The following is a 20253-nucleotide window of genomic DNA, read 5'->3' on the forward strand; positions in this document are numbered from 1 at the left end:
TACATTTGTCCATCCATCATTTATTGAAAAGCTATCCCATGCCAGATACTAAATAAGGAACTTGGGGGATCACCTTCAATCTCTCATGATTCAGTGCAGGTGGTACTTTTTTCCAGGAAGTCATTCTGGCTCTACCTTCTCAACCCCTACCCCTGTAAAAAGCCAGGTCAAGAGACTCTGAGCTCCCAAACTGTCCTGGACCTTGCTTGACCATAATAGTGCTTAATTGTCATTTGCTTATTTGTGATTTTTGGTTTGGTGTCTAGATTATACAAAGACAAGGGTGGTGTGTGTTATAACAACTGCAGTATTTCCAAAGCCTGACATACTGCCTGGCTGCACAGTAAGTGTTCAACAAGTAGTAGTTGATTGAATGGATGGCTTTTCAGCTCTATGAATGCTGAGACTATGCCAACAATTTTGAAACTCCCAAGTGCTCACCAACATGCCTGAATGTAGTAGGGGCTCCTTAGATATCTGTTGAAGGAAATGTATGAATACAAAGTGAGAACTATTCTCTCTATCCTGAGGAGCTTATCTTCCAGCAAGAGAGATAGAGTCGGTGTTGCTGACCAGCATCCATTCTCTCTGTGGAGCAAGGGGATTCCATCTTTCTCTATTCATGGGCCACGCTGTTTGGATGGGGCTCCAACCCTGGTTACAGAGACAAAGAGCTCAGTCCGGAAACTGACTCAGGGGTGGGCATCTGAGTTCTTGTCAGGGAGAAAAGATGAGCCCTATGTCTTGGTGGGGAGAATGTTGGAGGGGACCCTGGCTTGCACTACTGCTGGAAGTAAGGATGTGAGACTTGGAACTTCTGTAACTAACCTACTATGAGGGAAGCAGGCAAGGGTGGAGCCAACCCAGAGGAAGGAGACCCAAGAAACTGCCCTCAGCCCAACATGGTTCCCTTTATTGCTGACAGTGGGTGAGTTAGAGCTGTCAGTCATTTGTAACATGGAGCTTCAACTGACAGAGGCACGGGCCCGTGATATTATAAAGAAGGAGGATTCTAGAGAGATGCTGAGAGGACTCAGGGCCGAGAGTGATTGCTTCAGCAAAGAGTTCAGGAGCAGGTGGACATGTTGAAATCATGCCATCAACGCAAGGGATCGCTTTGACTGAGCACTCAGGTCAGACTTAGTTAGAAATGTTTGAATTAGGCCTTGAGAGATAAATAGCCTTTGTTCAACATGAAGTTGAGGCAATTCCAGAAGAGGACGCAGCAGGAGCAATGTTATGAGCCCGGAGCACAGGAATAATTAGGGATAAATCTGGGTGGAGTCTGAGCTCCATCATAGGCAGTGGCAGGGAGAAGCAAGGACAGGTGGACAGGGGCTGGCTCACAAAGACCTGGAATGCCAGGCAGGTACTGCAAACGAACTCTGCAGCAAATCTTTCTCTTCCTGGGGAGTCTGGCATGGAGTGGTACTGTCCTTTGGAATCTCCATCACTTGTCTGCCAGGACCCACAGAGAAGCTTTGACTCTAGTCCAGACTTTGGGGAGCAGAGGCAGAGCCTGATCTGCCTCTGTTTTATGACAGGCACCTGTCCCCATCTCTTTCTTGATGTCAAGTATAGATTTCTGACTGTCTGTTTGGTAGGACTAGGAAGGAAGGAGAAAATAGCCAGGTACTCATGAAAAAGGGGAGTGTTCTCTGGTGGCTCAGGCAGTAAAGAATCCACCTGCAATGTGGGAGACCCAGGTTCAATCTCTGGGTTGGGAAGATCCCCTGGAGAAGGAAATGGCAACCCACTCAGTATTCTTGCCTGGAGAATTCCATGGACAGAAGAGCCTGGCAGGCTACAGTCCATGGGGTCACAAAGAGTCGAACACAATTGAGTGACTCAGCACTCATCCATGAAAAGGCCCTTGTGAACCCACTGATCTCAAGATGAAAAAGTGTATCCTAAAGATACACTGCCTGACAGTGGAATGAACCAAAGGAAAGGAGGTAAGGAACGAACCAGGGAAAGAGTGCTGTGAAGATCCTCTTCGCTTGTCAGGGCCCAAAAGGAGGGGCGGGGCCTTGGGAAGAGATGCTCCCAAACTGGCAATCCGGGACGTCTCTAGAATTCCAGACCTATCTGAGCCGGAGGACGGGTTTGCATCTCCTGCTACTCTGCTGGCAGGACCAGAGTGGATGTTTCAGGCTGTGTCTTCTGAGCTCACATTCGGTAAGAACCGAGACGAAACAAGCCCTCTGTGGAAAGCCGGCCTGGTGAATGTGCATTCGTATCGGTCCCAAGCTTATAAGGACCTCAAGCTTGGTTCAGCGCTCTACTGGCACCCTCTTGAAATTCATAATTCTTCTTCAACGAGAGGCCCTACATTTTCATTTTACACTGGACCTTGCAGAGTGTGTAGCTTATCTTGCTTCCATGTCTTTGAGGACAGAGGAAAAAAAAATCAAAGGTCACTTCAGTTACTGATTCGGCTCCTCTCTATTGGCCATCCTGGGTGGCAGGAACTCACTTTACCTGAGGGCTCCTCACATATATCCAGCATAGACCCAGTCCTTCCTTTTTTCTTATTCCTCCTCCCTTAGAAAACGTAACTTCCACCTCCTGAGTCTAAATCCTCCCTACCTCTCAGGAGTAGGTAGAAATGATTCCAGTATCAGGTTTTCTCTGGTTTTTCTTTCTTTTTTAAAAAATCTTTTTATTTGTATTGGGGTACAGCCAATTAACAATGTTGTAATAGTTTCAGGTGCATAGCTGAGTGACTCAGTCATATATATTATTATATGTATCCATTCTTCCCCAAACTCCCCTCCCATCCAGGCTGGTACATAACATTAAGCAGCATTCCCTATGCTATACAGTAGGTCCATGTTGGTCATCCATTTTAAATATAGCAGTGCGTACATGTCCATCCCAAACTGCCTGACTATCCTTTCTTCCCACCCTTCCCTCTGGCAACCATAAATTCGTTCTCTAAGTCCATGAGTCTGTTCCTGTTTTACAAATATGCAGAATCTCTGAGTTTTATTTTATTTATTTAATTTTTTTTGAGTTTTCTTTTAAATGTCTTTCCTCTTTCTCCGTCACCTTACATTGAACTTTTGTCACTTCTATTGTATTATGGTTATTTTTGCCATGTGAGATGGAGTCAGCATAAGCTTTCAGAGGGAAAGACCTGGATGCAAAATGTCACCCAGGACATCACAAACTCTCTGGGTCTCAGCATCTTCATTGGTGGCAGAACAGTGCCTTGTTCAGGGTAACAATAAGTAAGTGACATACAAATAGGGAGTCGCAGCTCTGGTTTGCCCAGGACAGTCCAAGTCTATGCCAATCCCAGAGGTAATATTTAATAGTGTCCCCTTTAGCCTCAAAGTGTCCTTATTTGGGTAAAAATTCAACGGCTCCCTGGTTTCACATTAAAAGTGACCAGTGAGGCATTCTGATACATCATATAATAGGTGCTCAAGACAAATCTGCCAAGTAAGAAGCTTAAAAAACTTCCCTTTGCTGTGTGTTAGCATTTTTGTATCTCTACCAAAATTTACAGATTTATAATTAATGACAAACTGTGCAGAAACCCCAAAGCAAACAAAACAACAACTCAAAACACCACATGAAGGAAAAGATGGCAACAGCAGCACTCTCATCACCCCTCTGGTTATCTGAGTATGTGATGAAGGGGCTGCTCGTCTTTTGTATCATCTCTATCTCAGTGGCCCAGGTGTTTGTCAGTCAGGAGCCCAGCAGCAGGGGGACCATGACTACTTTCACTTTATATTTATGCTGAATAAGGGCTTCCTTGGTGTCTCAGCAGTGAAGAACCTGCGTGCATTGCAGGAGATGTGATAGGACACTGGGGTTCCACTCCTGGGTTGGGAGGATCCCCTGGAGAAGGAGATGGCAACCTACTCCAGTATTCTTACCTGGGAAATCCCATGGACAGAGGAGCCTGGTGGGCTATAGTCCGTGGGGTCACAAGAGTTGGACATGACTTAGTGACTAAACCACCATGCATATATAACACATTTTTTTTTTTTTATCCATTGATCTGTTGATGGGCACTTACATTGTTTCTGAGTCTTGTCTATCATGAATCATGCTGCAGTGAATATGGGAGTGCAGATACCTCTTTGAGGGTATTCATTTTATTTCCTTTGTGTATATACACACTTATATATGTATGCATATGTATCTCCAGAAGGGGGATTACTAGATCATGTGTTAGTTCTATTTTTTTTTTTTTGAGGAACCTCCACACTGTTTGGCATAGTGGCTGAAACAATTCACACTTTCACCAACAGTGTAGAAGGGTTTCCTTTTCTCTACATCCATGGTGTTACTTATTACCTTTTATCTTTTGGTAATAGCCATCCTACTAGGTGTGAAGTGATATCTTATTGTGATTTTGATTTGCACTTGCCAGATGATCAGTGATGTTGAACACCTTTTCATGTACCTGTTGGCCATAGGCCTATCTTCTTTGGAAAAATGTCTATTTAGGTCCTTTGTCCACTTTTAAAATTGAGTTGCTTGAGTTGTTTGGCTTTTCTTTATTGAGTTGTAATGAGCTTGAGTTGTCTGGCTTTTCTCTATTGAGTTGTAATGAGCTCCTTGGCATTACAGGAGAAGGTTGCCATCTCCTTCTCCAGGGGATCCTCCCAACCCAGGAGTGGAACCCACGTGTCCTATCACATCTCCTGCAATGCACGTAGGTTCTTTACTGCTGAGACACCAAGGAAGCCCTTATTCAGCATAAATATAAAGTGAAAGTAGTCATGGTCCCCCTGCTGCTGAGCTCCTGACGGCCAAACACCTGGGCCACTGAGATAGAGATGATACAAAAGACGAGTGGGCCCCTTCTTCACATACTCAGATAACCAGAGGGGTGATGAGAGTGCTGCTGTTGCCATTTTTTCCTTGAGTTGTAATGAGCACCTCACCCCTCATCAGAGTCACGGTTGATGGATGTTTTCTCCCAATCCACAGGTTGCCTTTTCATTTTGCTGAGTGCTTTCTCTGCTGAACAGAAGCTTTTTTCATTTGACATATTATCTCATTCATTTTTGCTTTTGCTGCCTGAGCTTTTGGTGCATTACCCAAAAAATCAGTGCCAAGGTCAGTGTCAAGGGGCTTCTCTGTGTTTCCTTCTGTAAGTTTTGTGGTTCCAAGTCTCACATTTAATCCATTTTGAATTGATTTCTATGTGTGGTGTAAGATAAGGGCCCACTTTCATTCTTTTGCATGTGGATAACTGGTTTTCCCAACACCGTTTATTGAAGGGCTTCCCTGGTGGCTCAGATGGTAAAGAATCTGCCTGCAATGCGGGAGACCTGGGTTCGATCCCTGGGTTGGGAAGATCCCCTGGAGGAGGGCATGGCTACCCACTCCAGTATTCTTGCCTGGAGAATCCCAAGGACAGAGGAGCCTGCGGGCTACAGTCCACGGGGTCACAAAGAGTCGGATGGGACTGAGCGACTAAGCACAGCACAGCACATTTACTGAAGAGCCTATCCACTCCCCATTATGTATTCTTGTCATATGTAGTATGCAAACGGACTGGAACGATTGGATTAGAAATGCATGGGGCTGACCTAGGCTTTAACATGATCCTGAAATATCTGACAGGTTTTATACTATACTCATGAATTAACAAAACAATAAACAAATCAGTTAGTTTCTTCTCTAGTTCATAAAGAATATCACTGGGGAAAAGATCAACTTTAAACAAAACTGCTGCTGCTAAATCACATCAGTCATGTCCAACTCTGTGCAACCCCACAGACGGCAGCCCACCAGGCTCCCCCGTCCCTGGGATTCTCCAGGCAAGAACAGTGGAGTGGGTTGCCATTTCCTTCTCCGATGCATGAAAGTGAAAAGTGAAAGTGAAGTAGCTCAGTCGTGTCCGACTTTTCAAGACCCCATGGACTGCAGCCTACCAGGCTCCTCCGTCCATGGGATTTTCCAGGCAAGAGTACTGGAGTGGGTTGCCATTGCCTTCTCTGAAACAAAACTGATGGCTCTCAAAACTCATTTCCCCACAGACAAGATTAGTTGTTTCTTCTTTACACTCCCTTGAAACTTCATGCTCATCTCTACCTCACCAGTGGTCACACTACTCTCTAACATTTGAGGTTATGTGTCTCTCTTTCCAACAAGACTGGAAACTTACTGAGCAAAATTCTTATTTTCACACCTATGTCCAGTTCAGTAATCATTCAGAAATCTAGGACTTGTCTCACCTAGGGAAGGTGAAGCAGATCATTCACCAGAAACTTCACCCCCATTTTAATTTTAATTTTTCAACTGAAGTACAATTGATTTACAACATTGTGTTTGTTTCTAATATATAACAAAGTGATTCAATTTTATATACATGTATATATATTCAGATATATACATATATATATATATACACACACACACACATGATCTTCCGTATTCTTTTCCATTATGGTTTATCACAGGGTACTGAATACAGTTTCCTGTTCTATACAGTAGGACCTTGTTGTTTATCTATTTTATATATAGTAGCTTGTATCTGCTAATCCCAAACTCCTAATCACCTCTGTTTTAGAATCTGCTTTGTATTCGAAGAAACAATACGGAGCCTTGTAAGTCATTGTAAGGGTTTTCACCGGATTTTATTTCGAATGAGTTGGGAGCCCTTGAGGGGTCTGGAGCAGATGAGGGACATGAGCTGTGCTTTTAAAAAAACGGATCACTCTGGCTGCTGGGCTGAGAGTAGATTGTTGGGGTGGAGGTGCAGGAGACTGGTTGGGAGGCTGTGTCAGTCATTTAGGTGATGCATGATGGGGACTTGAACCATGGCAGGTGTGACGCCGGGGTGAGAAATACTCAGGAGTGTTCTGTATTTTGAACACCAAGCTGAAGTGATTGGCTATTAGAGCAAATACGGGATGTGACTGAAAGAAGGAGGAGCCAAGGATGGCTCCTGTGTCTTTGACCTGAGTTACAGCAGGGAGGAGCTGCTATTTACCGAGTTGGGGAATAATAGGGATGGGAGTAGCGTCCCCTCTAGGACGGGAGAGGATTGTCTTGCTGTCATTGGTTTGTTTCCAGTTCCGCTTTGCTGCCTTTGGGAAACCTCAGTCCTGCTGTGGCTCCTAACGCACCAGCTTCTGACCCCTGCCTCCTTCAGTGTCCTTCTATGTGCTGCCCTTTCCCTGAAATGTCCCCATGTCTGTCAAACTCAGCGGGAAGGAAAATCAGGTTCTACCCAATTAGCTCATCTTAAGTGGATTTCACTGTGCATTTAATTAAACCTGTTATAATCTTGAAGGGTATTTTGATACATGGTACTTGATACAGAGTAATTAGACTACTGTGGGCTTGCGCATAAATACCTTTGGGCTGAGACTTTTAAGCTGTGCTGCTATAGGTTCTGATGAACTATCTTGTCAGTAACATCAGAGTCCACAAGGTTTATACTCTGCAAAGTTTGCAGCCTTCTCAGGCCTTCTGGTTGGTGGGTCAACTGCATGGCTTTGGAGATGGATTATGGGTCCTATTACCCTCCCATCCAAATGACTGTACGGGTCCTCACTGAGAATGGAAGGAGGTCAAAACTCCTTGAATACATATTCTTTTCTGCACACAATTTAGCTATATACTATATGTCCAGTACAGACTCTGTCTATACAACTAGTCCATGGGATACCTATATTGCATCTGCCTCTAAGCCTTTGCTTCACTGGTGTCTTCAGCTTCGGGGTTCTTTTGTCTCATATTCCGTGTTTGTCAGCATAGGCTGGGCTATGATGCAGTAACAACTGACCCTGAAACCCCAGTGGCTTATCATATCAAAGGATTCATTTTTCCCTCACTTTCTCTCTCTGGCCATTGAAGGTCAGTACAGCTCAGTTCCATTGCAAGCAATCAGGGCAGAAGGGAAGAGAGAACACGATGAATCACATCCTGGATCTTAAAGCTTCTACTCAGACCTAGAACATTAACATCCACTAACATTTCCTTCCGAGAAGGCAATGGCAACCCACTCCGGTACTCTTGCCTGGAAAATCCCATGGATGGAGGAGCCTGGTAGGTTGCAGTCCATGGGGTCGCAAAGAGTCAGACATGACTGAGCAACTTCACTTTCACCTTTCACTTTCATGCACTGGAGAAGAAAATGGCAACCCACTCCACTGTTCTTGCCTGGAGAATCCCAGGGACGGGGGAGCCTGGTGGGCTGCCGTCTGTGGGGTTGCACAGAGTCGGATACGGCTAAAGCGACTTAACAGCAGCAACATTTCCGTGGCCAGATAAGTCACATGACCAAGTCTGCCATCAGTGGGGTAGGGAGTATAATTCTTTCCCAGGCAAAGACTGTGAATGTTTGGGAACAACAATCCACTCTAGAGCTGCATTATGGATCTGTCTAAGAAGAACATTCATTTTTATTTCCAAAACAGTAATCAATCTACACGATGCTCAGAGTTGTTTTTCTTTTTTCCAAGTTTGTGCTTTTTCCCTTTAAGAGTCAGAGTGTAGCTGGAGGGCAGGGTGATGTCATTCCTCTTACCTAAGGTGCCTAGACACACAATCCCTGTTCTATGTATTAAATCTTGCATTTCAACAGGGCACCACCCGGGAGGCAGCACTATGAGCTTGAGAAGTCTGAGAAACCTAGACCTGCTATCCTTCAAAAGACCTATAAGTCTCTTCTGTGATCATTTTATCACATTCAATCCTGTGTCAGCCTTGGGATGTTGGCACTATTTTTACTCCCATTTATACTTACAAATTGGAGAAGGCAATGGCACCCCACACCAGTACTCTTGCCTGGAAAATCCCATGGACAGAGGAGCCTGGTGGGCTGCAGTCCATCGGGTTGCTACGAGTCGGACATGACTGAGCGACTTCACTTTCACTTTTCACTTTCACGCATTGGAGAAGGAAATGGCAACCCACTCCAGTGTTCTTGCCTGGAGAATCCCAGGGACCGGGGAGCCTGGTGGGCTGCCGTCTATGGGGTCTCACAGAGTCGGACATGACTGAAGTGACTTAGCAGCAGCATACTTACAAATACATGAAAGACCAGGGAGACACAGCCATGCTCACCATCACAGTGAATTAAATTATTGCCAGTTTAGCACTGCCTTTGAATTTAGAATTATGTCTACAAATGGTTACAGTCATGACCAAAGGGATAAACCCAAGCCTTCTGTCTAACAGGAGAATGCTTTTGCAAATATATATACCCTCTGAGCTTTAGGGAGTGGGGATGGGGAGTGTCAGCCAATAACCCTATAAGATTCAGACAGATTCACTTATTTTTTTGAGTTAGCTCTGTGAATTATTTATTTTAAATTATATAATCTCTTATTTTGCCAATATCTTTACTAGCTTTTAAAAATTTATCTTTTATACCTTTTTTCTCACATTAAAAATTGTGGTTCTGGACAATATTAGTATTAACATTATTCAATAATACCTGAAATGTATAAAATACAATATTATTCTATAATTTAATAACATAGTTTAAAAAGAATCAAACTAATAGTATTACTAACAATTGGACTACCAAATGAAATTTAAAGTTTCTCTCCAGCTTTATTTTTAATTAAAATTTTTGTGTGTGAATTCTTCATTAGATTATTTTCTTAGGGAGAGCCAGAGAATGCAAATGGATCCTTTGGGGTGAGAGTGGAGAGAAGGAAGGAAAAAGAAAAGAAGAATGGAAGGAACCAGAATGTGAGTGGACATGTGCTTAAGAAAGTACATTTCTAAAACAGTCAGTATGTGAATTCGTTATTGAGTACTATTAATTGTTAATACACATGTTACATATTGGAGATGCAAAGATGGTAAAGAACTAGCTCTTGCCCCTGAAGAAGGCTTCCGCCTGGAAGAGGAGACCCTTGGAGGCAGGGCAAAGTCACAGCCACCCTGGGGGAGGCACCCACGGAACACATCAGAAGCTCAAGGGAAGGAGGAAGGGAAAGAGCGTGGAGCGAAAGCTGCTGATCCCAGCAGGGTTACTCTAGTCCAGGCGGCTTATTAACCAGTTTGTCAATAACGTCATGGTAAATGTTTCTAATGTTTTTTTAAAAAGGCTCCACACATTTGATTGCATTTGACTTCTCATCTGATAAAGCTATCTGCCTACGCCAAGTGGTGTCAGCTCGTCACTTAACATGAGTGACCCAGTGCATTCCAAGGCCCACAAGGAGGCAGGGGACTCCTTGGTGGGAAACAGTCTGCCTCCCCCCGGATGTCTCAGAGCAATCTGAGCTGTGTCCTGGGTTGTGCAAGCCACTTCCACCCAGGCTGGTCTGAATTATGTCCTGGCTGCGTGCTGTGGGTCCTACTTCTGTGCATGATGCCACAAGCTGCTCCTACTGGGCAGCCAGGGATGTGGGCCCTTGAGCCTGACAGCATATCTGGGTCCATGTCCTGCCTCTACCACTGAGCCTACAGTCCATGGTGAGCATTGGTTTTCTCATCTTTAAAATAGGAATTGTGAAAAAAAAAAAAAAAAAAAAAAGGAATTGTGACCACCTGCTTGCCAACTTCCTGTGGCTACTGTGAATCTCTTAACATTTCTCTACTATTGGCCCAGTCACCAGAAATATCTGATACTTACTGAAAGCTTAGTTAGTGTCAAGCTCCAGGCTTGGCTCTTTCTGTGTAAGATCCAATTAAATCCTCAAAATGCCTTCCTGTTAACTGTGTCTTTATCCCCATTGTATAGATGAGGTAATTGTAGTTAGGGTCAGTTATCTCAAGTGACTTGCCCAATATCACACAGCTATTCAGTGGTCAACGCAGAACTTGAGCCTAGATTCCGTCATGCTACCAAGATAAACCTTTATGATCACATTCCACTCACAAAGTAAAGAGAGGAGTGGTGCCTAAATCAGGTTACATAAATTACTTGGGAAAATTTCACCACCCCACACACATACACATGGGCTTCCTTAGTGGCTCAGCGGTAAAGAATCCACCTGCAATGCAGGAGATGCAGGTTTGATCCTTGAGTCAGGAAGATCCCCTGGAGAAGGAAACAGCAAGCCACTCCAGTATTCTTGCTTGGGAAAATTCCATGGACAGAGAAGCCTGGCAGACTATAGTCCATGGGGTTGCAAAATAGTTGGACATGACTCAGCAACTAAATAACAACAACACATATAAACATATGCATGTACATTCTCAGGCTCCATCCCAGCAGATTTTGATTCTGTGCATCCATGGTAGGCTCTAGCAAGATATTTTTTAAACGAATGGCCCAGGTTATTTAGACCCAGATGGCACTGAAAACAACTCTTGGAACCACCATTTGACTTGAAGGCTATCTTGTTCAACTCATCTCTAATAACTGAATACACTCTATAGCCTCAGACTGTCTAATCTCACTAGAATCTCACCATCCATCCACTGCGCCTGTGCACCTCTGTGCCCCGCACTGGTGATACAGGCAGGAGGAAGATACGGATCCCAGTTGGGAGGCACTCATGGCTAAAGTGGTTCCCCTGTTTATCAGAACTCTTATCTCCTTCTGCTTCTGTGCAGTAGTTCTAGTATATGTTCTGGCGGCTGAGTGAATGAGTCTCTTGTTGGTCTCCAGCCTTTCTTTGGTCCTTTCTCTTTGGGTTTAATATCCCTGAAGGAGATGATGGAAGGGAGACTGGTTTATAAATGTGGATTGTATTTCTCAAGGCTCACTCTCTCTCTTGGGCACCCCATGCATGGGCAGCAGGTCCCCAAAATAAGCATCAGCAGCCACAGGAGGACCGCCCCAGTCCCCACCATCCACAGCTCAGGAAGGGTTTTGTTAACCTGGAGGTGAGGTGGGGAGGATGTGCGAGCTAAGTCACCTCAGTTGTGTTTGCCTATCTGTGACCCCATGGACTGTAGCCCCAAGGCTCCTCTGTCCATGGGATTCTCCAGGCAAGAATACTGGAGTGGGTTGCCATGCCTTCCTCCAGAGCATCTTCCCGACCCCGGGATGGAACCCGCATCTCTTATGTCTCCTGCACTGGTAGGTTCTTTACCACTAGCACCACCTGGGAGGGAGGCAGAGCCAAACCGAAGGTTCCCTTGGGGAGTCATGGCTGAGTTCTAGGGGGCCATGAACCCTTGAAAGAGTACATATATGCCTTATGTGCATTGCCTATGTGTGTGGGGTGGGGGGGGTGGGGGGACGGCGGTCCCTGATGATACTGGGTTTGCAACGTGTTTGTGATTCTCAAAAGCTTGAGAACAACTGCTATCTGTCCCCTCGAAGGGGGTGAAACCTATCTTTAGAGAAGGGCTTCCATAGGGCCTCACAGTTTCCCTCAGTTTTTGTTTGTTTTCTACAAAGAGTCTTATCTCACTGGATCTTTGTCACCGTCCTGTGGAGTAGGTGTTAGCTCCACTGAATTATTTGAGAAACTGAGGTTTCTCAGTTTCAGAAGAATTTGGCCCATGACGCTCAGCTTCCAAGTGGGACAGGCAGGGCCCACACCTCAGTCCAGCTGACTCCCAGCCTGGGGCTCAGGCTTGGCCACAGCCACGGTCTTGTGCTGGCCAAGGACTGAGACCCTATTCTGTGGACAAAGTCATTCCTTGCACTAGAAGTAATGAAAAGTCATTTGATCACTCTCAGGAAAAATCAGAGAGGTAACCAGTTTAAACCAGTAATGAGAATTCAATATCTTGTTTTGAGCACCTACTCTACGCCAGACACTCACAGATACTATTCCACTTAAAGCACTAATGTATATGATTTCATTTGCTTTTCATAAGAACTCTAAAAGTCTAGTTATCTGCTCTACAGATGAGGAAGATGTGTCCCAAAGAGCCTGGATAAAATGGCCCAACGGTCCAACTTTGGCATGCCAGTACTTGAACCCATGTCTATGGTAGTCTTCAGAGATCACAGCTGTGTCTCTTTCTATATCTTCCCTGGAAACTCCCCACTGTGACTTATGGGATCTGTGTAGGAAGCACTTGGGTACTGGCAAAAGCAGAGAGTTGAGGGGAGAGAATGGACAGGGAAGGCTAATAGAGCTCTCTGAACCTCAGTTTTCCTCATCTGTAAAATGGGTATAAAGCACATACTGAATGGTAACTGTGAAGACTGAGTAAGAACATGCATTGGAGAGTATGATACATAGTAAGGCCTCATTGCCTTGGGCTGTTCTCACCTGCTAGGCAGGAGAACCACAGGCTGTCAGCAGTTTGTTGTCTTTTGGGTCTCTGCTGTTAGCAATGACTTCCTGACCTCCTGTGAGAAGGAACCAGCTTTATTAGAGAGTTTCTCTTTTTCATCCTGCCAGGAGATTTGAAGAGTTAAAAACCATTTTTCACAATATGTTTTGACATTTAATTATATACTTTCTCCTCTTTAGATATAACTTCCCCTGTCATGTCTGCCACAAGCAGAGGCTTTGATGTTTGGAAGCATCACTCCTGCTCCTCCATGATCAGTTTCCTGCCTTGAACAATTAGCAGTCTGAACATGGAAGTCCAAACATCCAGGTAACTTAATTATTTCCCCTTCTCCTCTCCTTAACCAAGAAGAACCAGCAAATGACACATTGGTTTATCTAGGATTTTAAAAATGTGATGTTAGACTGCACAGGGGAACCAATGACCCTTTTCTCAGACCACATTCAATTAATATGCAAATAAGTTAGACCTTCTGGGTCAGCATTCAAGTTTAGAATCAAAGGAGTTGGTGCAGGGTGGGGAGGAATTAAGCCCTCAGAGGAGTAGTTCAGACAAAGTACAGTGTTTGGAATCAGATCACCCAGGATTTGAACACTGGCTCTCCCTTTTTACTTGCCTTGTTACCATGGTTTTGAGATTTATCCTTTCTAAGCTTCAGTTTCATCAACCTTAGATTAGAGATGATAATTTTCTGCCCCTGTCTGACCTCACAGGATGTGATGACATTTGCTGCCGTCTAGGTTCTCCCCCTAGGACAGCAGGAACTAACATTTCTGTCCTTTGCTTTCAGGGGTCATCATTTGCCTCTGGTGCAGAGGTTGTGAACTGAAAGGGCTTCAGGTACCAGATGAGCAATACAAATGAGCCAGGTGGGCCAGGGTAGTATGAGGGACAATAGGGAGTGGTGGGGACTGTGGCAAACCAGACAGTGCGGGCCCCATAGAGACAGAAGATGGCAGGAACAACCCAGCTCCCGTGCAGCAGATCTGGGGTGTCACAACTGCTGCCTTTTAAAATTATTTACTTGGCTGCACCAGGGCTTAGTTGTGGCATGTGAACTCTAAATTGCAGCACGCAGGATCCAGTTCCCTGACCAGGGTTCAAACCCAGGCCCCCTGCATTGGGAGCATGGGGTCTTAGCCACTGAACCACTACGGAAGCCACAGAGTCCTGCTTTTTATATGAGCCTGCAGTCTGGATCTTCTGTAACACCTTCCTGTGTGCACTGCGCCTGGAGACAACCGCTGCAGACTGTGCAGCTGGTGGGTGAAGCGTGCAACTTCGTCTACTATATTGGGGAGCAGATGTTTGGCTCACTTTTGCTTAGAGTCAGTGTACCTGCAGCCAGCCTCCTTCTGCACCATCTCCAAATTCCCTCTCAGCTCCACAGACCCTCACTTCCTGTCTTCCGTAACCAGTGGAGAAAAAAGCAAAAAATCCTATTACTCTGTCATGCACAGCAACTTCGTTCTCTCTGGCCACCTCAAAGCAAGCTCTGGGACCTCTGTGTGTCCACGTTAGAAGCTCTACTAGCAGGCTTTCCTGAACAAAAGGGCTGTGTTCTGTGAGATGAAACTGCTGGCTGACTAGGGAGGAAGGGTAGAGACTTCTGGACGCAGACTCAGGACTGGGATTCTACATCCAGCTCTATCGCTAGACAGCTGGGTGGAAATGACCATGGAACTGGTCTCAGTAGTTCCAATGTCCATGATAGGAATAATAACACACACTTCCTTAATACTTTAGGAGAGTGAAAATTTTGAAATCCAACAATAATTCAGCAACCAATAATCTCCTGAGTGTCTGCTCTAGACCAGCCCCTTTGTAAGCAGATGGAGATGCTGAAATGAATGAAACCATCACTGTTTTCAACATGTACAGAGTCTAGTGGAAAAAGACACTTGCTAACAACTGCTTACTATAGAGTAAGGTGATTGGACCATGGGAGGACTGTATCAGGACATTGAGAAAGGGAGGAAAGAGCCTACAGGTCTTGGAGTAAAGATATCAGGATGTGCTACATTAAAAAAGAAACACACAACATTTTTCTTGGTTGGGTTGAGAGAAAACAGTTAATGTATTCTGTCAAACAGCAGTGATGTTGTGGAAAGATACTGGAATTTCATTTGGTTTGTTTACAGTTTATTAATTTATTCAACACAGTTACTGAGTTCCTAGGAGTGTAAATCTCATTGTCTCACTTTAATCATGTTGCTACATCTATCCACTCTGCTCAGTGAGCTGGTGTCTGTATTCTCAGCCCCTAGTAAGCACCACTGAGTATTTATTGGAAGTGAGCAAAACATATGAACCATGTTTGATGCAGTCTAAAACCTTAGAACTGGCTTCTACAAGTCTTTGTAAAGATAAATTTTTTTGTGATTCTACTATTTTGGGTCTATTGCTGTCAAATGCACTGTGTTTGGGAAGATGTCTTGCTTAGAACTCTTGAGTTCCTGAAGCTTTAAGAAGAATGCTGTCCTATGTGACTGGTTTATCATCTAGTTAATACACTTCTGCCTGGAAAAGACTTGGGGATAAGGTGGTGTGAAGTGGGAGCTGCTACCAGTAGGCTTTTCTCTCCAACTTCCTTTGTCCAGTCTTGCTTCTGTGGTGAGAAGGGTGTCACTGTTCATTTTGGCTCAGAGCATTGATTGTGTTTCGATAGACAAAGGGGTATGTCTCACTGCATTCTGGAGTCAGATGGAGCTCCCAGGAAAGTGGACCAGGACTGGTACAGCTCAGGGAAGTGTAGGGTAGAGGCTGAGGTCTGAGGAAGAGGCTAGGGAAGGTGTGAACTACCAGGGATTCAGTCTGAGCCTGTGGACAACTTGAAAAATTCTTTATGCAAACGACCATGGCCTGCTGGGCATAGCTGCATGGCTCTTGTTTTGATTGCAAAGTAAAGCCTTCATCTACCTACCTACTCACCCACCCACTGACCCATCCACTCATCCACACAAGCAGTCACTATTGGCAAACTCACTTCTAGCCATAGGTATATAGAGAGGAAAAGAGATTTACTTGCATATGAACAGGTGAACTAGGATACAATGGCTAAGAAGTAAAGAATCCACCTGCCAATGTTGGAGATGTGGGTTTGATCCCTGGGTCAGGAAGCTCCCCTGAAGGAGGAAGTGACAACCCACTCCAGTATTCTTGCCTGGAGAATCCCATGGACAGAGGAGCCTGGTGGGCTACAGTCCATGGGGTCACAAAGAGTCAGACACAACTGTGCATGCATGTACCTCAAACCACCAGAGAGATGTGGAGAAAAGCCAGAGAGGGAAACAACTAAGGCAGGCAGCAGGAGTCAGAGAAAGCTCCCCAGAGAAAGCGCCAGTTGGCTGGGATTAGAGAAATAAATGAGACTCGCAGAACAGGTGATAGTGGAGACTTAACGCCAGGAGATGGAAGGGGCCATTTCAAAGGCAAGGGGTTGAAAAGGATGTAGAATATTCGGCGAAGTGTGGCTGGAACCCAAGTTTGCTAAGTTCATACCACATTTTGCAGGGCTGGTTGATTTTGCATTTGCTGAGTTTTTAAGAGCTGATGTAAGATACCTAAGGTATCTTACAATCCTTGAAGATATCAAAATGCATTTTAATATCAAATGAAACTAGTTTAAATGCTCAGCTCTATGCTCTTATACTGTCTGTATCCATTCTAAATGCCAATTTCATATTATTTCTTCATTTATTTAAAAACACAAATTTTGTTATTGCAAGTACTCTGTGCCAACAATGGTGCGCAGAGGTTAGTTTCCCAGCTCATCCAGCTGTGCTCACCATAGTAAAGGTCCCCTCATGGGTCCCTTCTGCCCTTGTATATCAGTGAACAAGGCAAATGAAGGCATCGATCCTTGGAGAGTTTGCGCTACTACAGTGTAATTACTGGGAATTACCTCTTCAAGATGGCTTGAACTCTCAAGCTTTCAAACCTGTGTTCATTTTCTGCTACATGGAGACTGATATTAAACAGATTCTCCCTTCTCTAAAAATCTCCCTGACCATTTTAAGATAGTTCATCACACCCTGCTCTGAGTTATCTTCCTGCCTTATGGTTTGAAGCATGCTGATATTTCAAGGGGCCCAAATAACTGTTGCTGCTCCACTGTGCTCTGGTGTGGAACCACACAAGAGACTGATTAAAGCGGTACCTTCATAACTGAGGGCGGAGGTGAGGACATGATGTAGTGTGTTAGCCACACAAACCTCACAATAGACATGTGAAAGTGGTCCTGAACAGCTGGAGCCTTTCAAGGTTCCCGAATGGTAGGGAACAGACCAGAGAACACGTCTGCAAACAGGTGATTCAAAAGGCAGAGGTGGAGGAGAGTGGCTGAACTAGGCATTGCATGGTCCTTCCACAACCCAGACACGTGAGTAGGGTATAGGAAAAATCCAGAGGTGTTATGCTAATCGTTGTTGTTCAATCGCTAAGTCATATGTGACTCTTTGTGACCCCACGGACTGCAGCATGCAGACTTCCTTGTCCTTCTCTATCTCCCTAAATTCACTCAAACTCATGTCCGTTGAGTCAGTGATGCCATCCAACCATCTCATCCTCTGTCGCTGCCTTCTCCTCCTGCCCTTCATCTTTCCCAGGATCAGGGTCTTTTCTAGTGAGTTGGCTCTTTGTATTAGGTGGCCAAAGTATTGGAGCTTCAGCTTCAGCATCCATATTTCTAGTGAATATTCAGGGTTGATTTCCTTTAGGATTGACAGGTTCGATCTCCTTGTAGTCCAAGGGACTCTCAAGAGTCTTCTCCAGCACCACAGTTTGAAAGCATCAATTCTTTGGTGCTCAGTTTTCTTTACGGTTCAACTCGCACATTCAAACGTGACTACTGGGAAAACCGTCGCTTTGACTATATTGACCTTTGCTGGCAAAGTGATGTCTCTGCTTTTTAATACACTGTCTAGATTGGTCATAGCTTTTCTTTCCATGGCAGGACTGTGATTTTTTTTTTTCCTGGGCTGCCCATCATGGTTATGGCATTAAATGGGAGTAGGCAAGCTGTTACCTGTGGGCTAGGCTAGTGTCATTTTGGAGAGGTCATAATGTACTTTCACAGTCATGCAGCAGCCACAGTCATAAATGTGCCTTGGAAACAAGTAAACAAAAAAGACATTTTTGATGCCCAGCTTCGTGCCTGCAGTTACATGGGCAAAAGTGACCCAGGAGATATTCCCTTTGTGGTGTTGACTACCAAGGAAAGGTGGGGCTCAGAGTCAGAAGAGCTCACTTTTCATGCACAGCTAGGATGAAGCTCCTCCCTTCATCCATGTATGGAGAAATTCACACTGTATGGTACTTGGTGTAAGTGGAAGATGTATGGGCCATGGGGTTTGAGTTCTCTTCTGTCACTCACCATGATGAATGGAGTTGGGTGATGGTAGAAAATCTAATCTCATCACCTTTGCTCTCCTATTTATAAGGTTGCAGGGTCTGAGGGACAAGGTTCCAGTACTTAACTTGAAGTGCAGATGATGGCATTAAAAATATTTATGGAAAGCACCTGGCCTAGTACACCTAGTCCAGCATCAGCCTTGTTGATAATGAGGATTATCAATACTGTGGCTCAGACCTTGTGAGGAGTTGCGTTAGGTTGTTTGGGTTTTGTAGAAAGAATCTAGGGCCTAGAAAGAGGAGGCTGGAGCTCTAACCCTGGCTCTGTCACTTGTGAGCTGTATGATATCATTTTAATTACTCAGCATTTCTGGGCCTTGACTCTTCATCTGATAAAAACAGAGGTTGGAGGACTTCTGTGGCAGTCCAGTGGTGAAGAATCTGCCTTGCAAGGCAGAGGACGTGGGTCCTATCCCTGGCCAGGGAACTAAGATCCCATATGCCATGGAAAAACTAGGCCCTAGCGCTGCAACTCCTGAGTCCTCTCACTCCAGGGTCCCTGCTGAGAGTCTGAGCAGCACAATGAAAATTCCTGCATGACACGACAAAGATCCCAGGTGCTGAGACAGACCTGATGCAGCCAGATAAATACTAAATAACTATATTTTTAAAAGAAGAGTTTGGTTCAGGCATTTCTACTCTTTCCCAACTAAGTAAATTCCTCTCAATTTTTCACTGCTAATGAAATAACTTGCTTCCCAGGTGGCACTAGTGGTAAAAAAAAAAAACTGCTGCTATTGACTAAACATTTACGTCCCCTCTATTCAAATGTCTTTGGAAGGTCATCTGATCATGAGGGCAGAGCCCTCATAAATGGGTTTATACCCTTATAAAAGAGACCCCAGGGAGCTCTCTTCCCCTCTCCTTCCACAATATGAGGACTCAGCAAGAAGACAGCCATCTATGAACCAAGAAGTGGGCTTGAATCTGCTGATGCCTCGATCTTGGTTGGACTTCTTGGCCTCTAGAAGTGTGAGAAAGACATGTCTGTGATTTAGAAGCTACTTGCTCTATGACGCTGTTACAGCAGCCTGAATGGATGAAGACAACTGCCAAGCCTACACCGCTAATTCATGCACAAAGCGGAAAATGGTGACTCCACCTGGCCAGATGAATTAGAAAGAGCTGACTTCCCTCTGGGGAGACCCAGCTGCATGTCTAAGCTGCTTATGACTGGACCAGGGACTGGATTTTGAGCCGCATCCCCGCCCAAGCAGGCACTCTAGCACCCTGTGCCACTGACCCTGACCTCACCTGTGGCCCCGACCTCACCTGTGGCCCCGACCTCCGCACCAGACTCTCAGCCTCCAGACACGGCTATCCATTCCAGTCCTTCCTTCACACCCTTCCAGGAGATCACTCTCAAACTGAATCTGACAGTTACACGCCTTCCTGCTCAAACCCTGACCGGCACCTTAGGGCTGTGGGGTAAAACCAGGCTGTAGGCCTGGACACACGCATTCTATTAGTGGCTTCCTGATCTCACAGTGTTTTCCTTCACTGCGGGGCCCTCTGCACATGCAGGTTCCCCTTGCTCAGAAGGCCGTCTCCAAGGGCCTCGTCTCCATACCTACTCCGAGCTAATGCCCAGATACCCACTGAGACTGCAGCATCATCTCCGGTAATCTTTCTGGGATGCCCCAACCCTCAAGACAGAGTGGGGTCCCCTCACTGAGCCTTCGCACAGCCGCCCCTCTGCCA

Source organism: Dama dama, chromosome 2 (assembly GCF_033118175.1).
Source record: "Dama dama isolate Ldn47 chromosome 2, ASM3311817v1, whole genome shotgun sequence".
Taxonomy (NCBI): domain Eukaryota; kingdom Metazoa; phylum Chordata; class Mammalia; order Artiodactyla; family Cervidae; genus Dama; species Dama dama.